Source organism: Physeter macrocephalus, chromosome 6, assembly GCF_002837175.3.
Source record: "Physeter macrocephalus isolate SW-GA chromosome 6, ASM283717v5, whole genome shotgun sequence".
Classification (NCBI taxonomy): domain Eukaryota; kingdom Metazoa; phylum Chordata; class Mammalia; order Artiodactyla; family Physeteridae; genus Physeter; species Physeter macrocephalus.
The window spans coordinates 85,295,108-85,305,172 of NC_041219.1; the positions used below are offsets into that span (position 1 = coordinate 85,295,108).

At 41.2% G+C, this 10,065-nt stretch overlaps 1 protein-coding gene and 1 pseudogene across 1 annotated transcript in view; one reads left to right on the top strand and one right to left on the bottom strand.

Moving 5' to 3' along the window:
• Positions 1-10,065, top strand: part of PTGES3 (prostaglandin E synthase 3) — a 31,338-nt gene that overhangs the window by 7,386 nt on the left and 13,887 nt on the right. The window lies entirely within an intron of this gene.
• Positions 4,723-8,027, bottom strand: LOC129392198 (heterogeneous nuclear ribonucleoprotein A1-like; annotated as a pseudogene).

Below are 10,065 nucleotides of genomic sequence, written 5' to 3' on the forward strand. Positions count from 1 at the left end.
GTGCGTGGCCTTCTCTTGTGGAGCATGGGCTCTAGGCACGTGGGCTTCAGTAGTTGCAGCACGTGGGCTCACTAGTTGTGCGTGGGCCCAGTTGCTCCGCGGCATGTGGCATCCTCCTCGACTGGGGATCGAACCCCTGTCCCCTGCACTGGCAGGTGGACTCCCAACCACTGTGCCACCAGGGAAGTCCCTGTAACCCTTCTTGATGTTTAAAAATATTCTGGGATACATAGAAGATGAGTGAAGCTAGTTTTTAAGAAGCTTTCCATTTACCAGAAATGTTTAGTTTATAGAGGATAAACATAGAGGATACTTTCTCCATTATCAAGTTCTAGTAAAAAGCTAGTCTTCTGATTACTATTGTTTTATCTTAGAATTCAAAGTGATGTTTTAATTCAGACAAACATCATGTTCCATTAAAAATAAACTTATATGGGGATTATCATTAATTCTGAGTGAAGTATGTGAGGTTATAGATTGTGATGTAATGTATTTTACAAATATAATTAAATATATAGATGAGTTACTTTTCAGAGTACAAACAAAAAACATTGTCTTATAGTGTATCAGTTATTTATACTTTAAGAAAGGTAAACCATAGCTACTAATGGATCTGATCCCTCTACCCCCATGTTTCTTAGAAGAAGAATTTTGGGCTAAATTTCATCTAACTTGAATGTGAGCTTCTTAAGGGCAGAGGTTTTTATCTGCTTTGCTGACAGCTGTATCTCCGGAACAATTTGCAGTATCATGTTTAATAAATATTTGTTTATTGAATAATATTTAGACTTTAAGTCTCTTTCAGCTATAAGACTTGGCTATATGAGGTGCTTGACAGTGATGTTTGGAACTAACTGGGATCTTTTACAGTTGGTCCTTTATTCTGCTGTATCGCATCTTCAGTCAAATTCAGCTGTATCTCAGTATAGATTGGCTTCTTTTTTTTTTTTTTTTTTTTGGCCGCACCCCACACCATGTGGGGTCTTAGTTCCCCAACCACCAATCGAACCCATGTCCCCTGCATTGGAAGCGCAGAGTCTTAACCACTGACCCCAAGGGAAGTCCCTATCTCATGCAGATTGGGCGAGTAGTTTGGTGGTCAGTAGGTGAAAGATAAAGTTGGTGAGAGTCGTTTATAACTTTAGATTCTATTAATTGCTGTATTTTGCTTTGCTGTATTTTGGGAAATCTGGAAAAGAAGGACCACCAAATCAGTATATACCCTCAAAGTACATTTGACTTGTGAACCCTTGATTTTGAGAATGTTTATTTTGGGAATATTTAGCTTGTTAGTTATGATTTGGTCAGACTGATTTTTTCTCTTAATTAACTGGATGATTACCATAAATTCTCCTTTAAGAGATTCTACCTTTCTTCCTCTTCTCCCTCCAATTTTTTTAAAATCTAAAGAAATTGGCCTTCCAATCAAAAACTAATACTTACACTTTTTGCTTGATTAATTTCTGTGTGAGGCCATTAGTTGAAGATAAAACTTAATAGATTTAAAAATATTTCTTGGGCTTCCCTGGTGGCGCAGTGGTTGAGAGTCCGCCTCCCAATGCAGGGGACACGGGTTCGTGCCCCGGTCCGGGAAGATCCCATATGCCGCGGAGCAGCTGGGCCCGTGAGCCATGGCCTCTGAGCCTGCGCGTCCGGAGCCTGTGCTCCGCAACGGGAGAGGCCACAACAGTGAGAGGCCCGCGTACAGCAAAAAACAAAAAAAACACTTTTATCATAAAGATTGTCATTTAGTACATCCTTGTATCATATTTTGCAGTCTTAAAATATTTTTACAGAAGTAGAGCATTTTTTGTGTTTAGTTTTTTGGCTGCGCTGTGCGGCATGCAGGACCTTTGTTCCCCGACCAGGGATCGAACCCGTGTCCCCTGCATTGGGAGTGTGGAGTCTTAACCACTGGACTACCAGGGAAGTCCCAAAAGTAGAGCATTTTTATTAAAAGGTCGTTATTGCTATTTTCCCCAGTATATTTGTCTGTTTTCTGGGGTTTTTAAAAAAATTTATTTATTTTTGGCTGCGTTGGGTCTTCGTTTCTATGCACGGGCTTTCTCTGATTGCGGCAAGTGGGGGTTACTCTTCGTTGCAGTGCGCGGGCTTCTCATTGCAGTGGCTTCTCTTGTTGCGGAGCACGGGCTCTAGGCATGCGGGCTTCAGTAGTTGTGGCTCGCAGGCTCAGTAGTTGCGGCATACGGGCTTAGTTTCTCCACGGCATGTGGGATCTTCCCGGACCAGGGATCGAACCCGTCCACTGCATTGGCAGGCAGATTATTAACCACTGAGCCACCAGGGAATTCCCTGTCTGTATATGTTGAAGAGCCTAATGTTCAGTGACCAAATTATAGTATTCTAATTTTTTTCAATGATTCAGAATAAGAATTCAGATATTGATCATATGTCTCATTTGTGTATCTTAAAAACTTTTTTTTAATAAAAAAACTAATTTGATTGAACAGTCCCATGACAGTTCTTAATGATTTCTGGGGGGAGAACACCAAAATGACGTGGAATCCTGTGTGATTCTATGGGACGAGCATGTAATATATACGTATCCCATGAGGTTGAGCTAAACTGTACATTTCAAGAAGCCAAATTTGAATTATTCTGGTGTTAACTAAGATTTGTAGGCCTCTCACTTGAATAGTAAAAATTTTTTTTTCACTAAATTCTCACATACAGAGCTCACAAATTTTTTTAAAGTTTTAGTATAATTTTATTTATTTATTCATTTTTGGCTGCATTGGGTCTTTTTTTTTTTTTTTTTTTTTTTTTTTTTTTTTTTGCGTTACGCGGGCCTCTCACTGTTGTGGCCTCTCTCGTTGCGGAGCACAGGCTCCGGACGTGCAGGCTCAGCGGCCATGGCTCACGGGCCCAGCCGCTCTGCGGCACGTGGGATCTTCCCGGACCGGGGCATGAACCTGTGTCCCCTGCATCGGCAGGCGGACTCTCAACCACTGCGCCACCAGGGATGCCCTGCATTGGGTCTTTGTTGCTGCCCACGGGCTTTCTCTAGTTGCGGCGAGCAGGGGCTACTCTTCACCGCAGTGCGGGGGCTTCTTGTTGCGGTGGCTTTTCTTGTTGCGGAGCACGGGCTCTAGGTGCGTGGGCTTCAGTAGTTGTGGCATGCAGGCTTCAGTAGTTGTGGCACGCAGACCTCACAATTTTTCATGTTTGCTGTATAATGGTCCAGAGTACCTGCTTACAAAAACTTAGATTGATTGATTGATTGGCTGCGCTCTGCAGCATGTGGGGATCTTAGTTCCCCGACCAGGGATCCAACTCTCGCCCCCTGCAGTAGAAGCGCAGAGTCTTAACCACTGGACCACCAGGGGAATTCCCCTTACAAAAACTTCTGAACATTGGAAATTCTGAGAGACAGAGAAAATAAAGATGTTGGAGCTTTGATGGTAGTATTGGTTATAGAGACAAGTCATATGCTGTAGAATTCTATTAGATACAGAATTTTTTCTCTCTCAAGATATTCAAACTTCTAAAGCTATGATAGCTATAATTAATGTTTTTTTTTTTTAAACTATCCAGATACAGAATAAACTCTTTTCCATGGTCTCCAGGGACATCTGTGACCTTGGTTTTCAACCTTAAGCTTTATGAACTTACCTGGAGTTATGTTTGTCCTATCAGTTCATAAAAGGCTTGATGTGTCCTAATTGTCTTTTAATAATTTAATCTGTCCTGCACATAGTAAACTATCAGAAGAATTGCAATAACCTGGAAATGTTCTTTAGCAAATTTTTTCCATGTAGCTCTGCTGGTTGTTTTAGTTCGGGCTTCTGTGACAGAATACCACAGACTGGGTAGTTCCTCAACAGCAGAAACTTATTGTCTACTATTCTGCAGTCTGGAAGTTCAAGATTTAGGCACCAGTATCGTCACCTTCTGGTGAAGGGGCCCACTTTCTGGTTCATAGCTTCTTGCTGTGTCCTCATGGTAGTGGAAGGGGCGAGGGGCCCCTCTGGAGCAGTGAAAGGGCTAGGGGCCTCTCTGGATCCTCTTTATATTTAAGGCATGATTATTTTTTAAATAAATTTATTTATTTTGGCTGCGTTGGGTCTTCGTTGCTGTGCGCGGGCTTTTTCTAGTTGCAGCGAGCGGGGGCTACTTTTTGTTGCGGTGTGGTGGCTTCTCTTCTTGCAGAGCATGGGCTCTAGGCATGAGGGCTTTAGTAGTTGTGGCACGTGGGCTCAGTAGTTGTGGCGCACGGGCTTAGTTCCACGGCATATGGGATCTTCCTGGACCAGGGCTCGAGCCCGTGTCCCCTGCATTGGCAGGCGGATTCTTAACCATTGCACCACCAGGGAAGCCCCTAAGGCATGACTTTAATATATGAGGGTTCTACCTTCATGACCTAGTAGTAAGCACCTCTCAGAGATCCCACCTTTGAATATCATCCCGTAGAGCTTTAGGATTTCAGTGTATGAATTTGGAGGGCATGCATTAAGGTCATTGCACTGGTGCATCCGTTCTTGGGGGGGCAGAGGTGCACGCCTCACCAGCATGTGGAACTTCCCTCAACTAGGGGATCAAACCCGTGCCACCTGCAGTGGAAGTACGGAGTCTTAACTGCTGGACCAACAGGGAAGTCCGTGGTGCATCCATTTTTTTTTAAGGGAGAGGTGCTTGTAATTTTCTACAAATTAGAATTAAAATGCACGAGATTCTAGTATATTAAAAATGGTATTTGGGAACAAATGTGGTTTCCACTCTGTCATTTTAAGACGAACTAAGAAATTTTAGTCAAAACTACAGAGGAGAATTTTAGGTTATGCAAATTTTAGTTGCTTGAATTGACATAGTCCTAACATTGAGCTTGGAAGAACTGGTCAGAAGAACTTGGAATGTTCCACTTCGGAGATTTTGGGTATTATTTTGTCATAAGTAGTGGCTTATTCACATAATGTATGGAGAGGTGAAAAAGGTTTTGCATTTATAGGTATGTTACTATTAAAATGAATTAACAGACTTGAAGAGTAGTTTGGGATTTTGCCAGTGTTTGTATAAGACTAGACATGAATCCAACATAGTTTAGGAGCTAGAGTTTAAAATCACCCTTTCTCTGGGTTAATAGGAGAAAAGAGTGTTGTGATTTCGTAAACACTTGGTTTTCGTTTCAAATGAGTGAATATATGTGTTTATTACTGTTTAGGTTAAGTGTAGAATTTCCCCCCCTTGTATTTTCAGACGGTTTAGATCAGGGGCACTTGGTAAATATTAGGCTTTACAGGCCACAAATATCTGTCTCACATTTTTGTTTTTACAACTTTAAAGATATAAAAACCATTTTTGGCTCCAGGTTAGGATCATTTAATTTTGTTTTTATTGTCTGGTAAATGATTTTAACAGTTGGCTAGTGCCACCATAGCAAAGTACCAGAGACAGGGTGATTTAAACAGTATAAATTTATTTCCTCACAATTCTGGAGGGTGTTAGTCCAAGATTGAGGTGTCAGAAGGGCTGGTTTCTTCTGAGGCCTCTCCTTGGCTTGCAGATGGCCAGCTTCTGTCTTCTTCACAGGGTCTTCCCTCTGTAACTGTCCTAATCTCTCTCTCTTTTTAATTTATTTATTTTTTAAATTAATTTTTATTGGAGTATAGTTGCTGTACAACGTGTTAGTTTCTGCTCTACAGCAGATTGAATCAGTTATACATATATAGTATATCCACTCTTTTAGATTTCTTTCTTATTTAGGTCACCACGGAACACTGAGTAGAGTTTCATGTGCTGTACAGTAGGTTCTCATTTGTTACCTATTTTATACATAGTAGTGTATATATGTCAATCCCAGTCTCCCAATTCGTCCCATCTCCTCTTCCCCTCTTGGTAACCATAAGTTTGTTCACTACATCTGTGACTCTATTTCTGCTTTGCAAATAAGTTCATCTGAACCGTTTTTTGAGATTCCACATATAAGCGATACTGTATGATATTTTTCTCTTTTTGACTTGATTCTGTATGACAGTCTGTAGGTCCATCCACATCTCTGCAAATAGCATTTAGTTTCTTTTTATGGCTGAGTAATATTTCATTGTATATATGTACCATATCTTTATCCATTCCTGTTGATGGACTTTTTTTTCCCCCAAGAGGTATTAAATCGTTTATTGAATACACATGATAATGGATGATACACAAGCTTCATTCTCATCTATACCTTTATCTGGTACCGTAATTCAATTTAGATATATTGCATTGGGTGTGCCAACAATCATATTAATAACCAAAAAACTCCATGACTTTGCTTGGGTGACCCTTTTCACGGTGAACTCCAGGTCACAACGCAGTAACTGTCAGTTGAACTACACCAAGGTTTCTGAAGGCAAAGCAGGTTGTAAATAAATTTTGAATGGAACCTGGCATCACCCCGAAGGAACTCTTAACTTCACACTGTTGGGGTAGTTTACCAAAATGGCTTCAGAGTAGACTAACTTTACACAGCATATTTTTTAAAAAGACACATTTATTCAGCATCGTGATCAGACTATTATTACATTTAGCAATCAACAGCATGGGTGCAAAAAAAAAAGAAGTCTACATTAAAACTCTTTGTTGGAATGCTTTACACTTTCCACAGAACAGAAACTGAAATAACTTGTTATACAGGTAGTCACAAATACAGTCCTCGAGTTTTTTTGCCCATACACATGAATATTGTCTAAAACATGTCTTCTTTGTAGCAGCTAGGCCCTGCCACCACTGTGCTTGGCTGAGTTTACACATCTGTTGTAACCTGTAGCTTCCCTGTCACTTCTCTGGCTCTCCTCTCCTGCTGAGCTTTGTTTCCTGGCAGTAATTAAAACCTTTTGCCACTGCCATAGCTACTGCTGCTGCTGGAACCACCATAGCCACCTTGCTTTCGTGGTTTGGCAAAGTATTAGCCTCCACCACCATAGGGGCCAGAACTTCTGCCTCCAAAGTGTCCTCCTTTCATTGGCCCAAATCTGAAGATTGATTGTTGTAATTTCCAAAATCATTGTAGCTTCCACCACCTCCAAAATTGCTTCCATCATTACCAAATCCATATAGCCTTCCCCACTGCTACCATATCCACCGCTACCACGGCTGCCACCAAAGCCACCTCGAACACTGAAGTTTCCTCCACGACCAAAGTTGTCATTCCCGCCAAAACCACCTCCGCGACCACCACCAAAGTTTCTAGAACCACTTCGACCTCTTTGACTGGATGAAGCACTAGCCATCTCTTGCTTAGAGGGCTTTCCTTACTTCACGGTTGTGGCCATTCACGGTGTGGTATTTCTGAATGACAGTCTTGTCTGCGGAGTCATGGTCATCAAAGGTTACGAAAGCAAAGCCTCTCTTTTTACCACTGCCTTGGTCAGTCATGATTTTCAATCACTTCAGTTTTCCCATACTGTTCAAAATAATCTCTTAGGTGATGTTCTTCAGTGTCTTCTTTAATGCCAGCAACAAAAATCTTTTTCACAGTTAAGTGGGCACCAGGTCTTTGAGAATCTTGAGACGGCCCTCTTTGGTTCCACCACTCTTCCATCCACCTTGTGTGGCCTTGCATTCATGGCTGTATCCACCTCCTCCACAGTGGCATATGTGACAAACCTGAAGCCTCTGGAGCGCTTGGTGTTTGGATCCCTCATTACCACACAATCTGTGAGCATTCCCCACTGCTCAAAATGGCTCCTCAGACTCTCATTGGTTGTTTCAAAGCTCAAACCTCCAGTGAAGAGCTTCCACAGCTGTTGGGGCTCTTTGGGTAAATCTTAGACTTGAGTGCAGTGGAGGGAGGAGATGTCAGTGGTGCTTACTTGGCGGTGTCCACGGGCAGAAAGTCAGTGGACATTTAGGTTGCTAACGTGTCCGTGTAACTGTCCTAATCTCTTACGAGGACACCAGTAATGTTGGATTATAGCCCACCCTAAGACCTCAGTTTACCTTACTTTTTTAAAGATCCTCTCTACAAATACAGTCACATCCTGAGGTACTGGCGGTTTAGGACTTCAACATACGAATTTAGGATGTGATTTCAGGCCATAACAGTGATATAAATCTAGATTACTTAATGTGAATTCAAGGAAAGGAAAGGTTCTCCCCTGGTTCCAATGTCCTTGATACGAACAGAAACTAAAGAGCTTATATACCAGATCGCCATTAATGTGCTCCTTCTCCATTACTATAGGTTCTTTTTTTAAAAAATTTATTTATTTTACTTATTTTACTTTTGGCTGCATTGGGTCTTCTTTGCTGCGCGCGAGCTTTTCTCTGGTTGCGGTGAGCAGGGGCTACTCTTTGTTGTGGTGCGTGGGCTTCTCATTGCGGTGGCTTCTCTGGTTGCGGAGCGTGGGCTCTAGGCACGTGGACTTCAGTAGTTGTGGCATGTGGGCTCAGTAGTTGTGGCTCACGGGCTCTAGAGTGCAGGCTCAATAGTTGTGGCGCACGGGTTTAGTTGCTCCACAGCGTGTGGGATCCTCCTGGACCAGGGCTCGAACCTTGTCCCCTGCATTGGCAGGTGGATTCTTAACCACTGCACCACCAGGGAAGCCCTACTATAGGTTCTTAATGTTTAACTTGACTTTAGCAAGGTAAACAGTACTATTAAGTATTTTCAGATTATGTTGTTAAATTTGCCTAGAAAAGCATTTTTACCAGTTTATTGAAATAGCCATTTGTAAATGTATTGAGAGAAGAATCTGCTCACTATAATCAGGTTAATTCAACATTGTAAGTCAACTGTACTCCGATAAAAATTAATTTGAAAAAAATCAGGGTAATTGTTTTCAGCTTTATTACCTTTTTTGTTCAAACAGGAAAGGTAGAATACTGCAATGACTTCCTCCTGTACCCATTATTCAGTCACAACCGTTATCAGTACAGGGTCATTCTTATTTTATCTTCTCCTGTCCTCTTCTGCCCAGTGGATTTTTTTAAAAAATATTTATTTGGCTGCACCAGATCTTTAGTTGCAGTATGTGGGATCTAGTTCCCTGACCAGGGATTGAACCCGGGCTCCCTGCATTGGGAGCACGGAGTCTTTTTAAATTTTTAAATAACACAATTTCACAGTTAGACTGGTTTGCTCTAAAGGAAGAAAGCATTCCATACTGAAACCATTTAATATCATTTTTTAAAAAGTATTATGAATGTTATAAATCCCCATCTACCCATCCACCAGATTCAACAGGCTTTTGCCACACTGCTTTATCTCTCCCTTTTTTCCTTAGTTATTTTAAAGCAGACCCCATGTACTTCCCTTTTAATCTTGAATGGACATTTGTTTTCCATAAAACAGTGCCTTTCACACCTAACAAAACTAACGGTTTTCACATTATCTAATACTCTGTCCATATCTAGGTCTCCATGGTTTCAGTAATCTTTTTTATGTTTAGTTTGTTTGAATCAAGATGCATACCAGATTTACAAATTGCACTTGTTTGATAACTCTTAGGTCTCTTAATCTAGAGCAGTTCCCCCTCTTTTCTGCCATTGAGTTAAGAAACAGTATTCTGAATTTTTCACTTCTTGTGATATCATTTAACTTGTTTCTTTTCCTCATATTTCCTATAGACTGGAATTAAGTTTACTGTGGAATATATGACGTTGATCAAATCAGGAGGTGAATGTCTCGTCCCACTTTTAGTGATGCTAAGATCATAAGTTCTTTATCTGCTGTTCATCTAATCACTGTTAATGGTCCCATTCATTGATGAACGCTGCCAAATCAGCTTAAAGTTTGCAAAATGGTGATTTTTTTTTTTCCTCCTCACGTTTTATTCCACACAAAGCTGGAATTCTGTAAAGAAGTTTTCTTCATGAACTGGCCGTATTTGGGTATCATGAATAAAGATTTATAAAGGGAAAGAAGGATAAACGCCTATTCTTTCTCTTTAATTGCCTTTTTGTAAAGAATTGGAGCTGTAGCATCTTCTGGTGATCTAGAATTGTGGGTAGTTTGTTTTACATTTTTTTTTTTTTTTTTTTTTTGCGGCACGTGGGTCTCTCACTGTTGTGGTCTCTCCCATTGCGGAGCGCAGGCTCCGGACGCGCAGGCTCAGTGGCCATGGC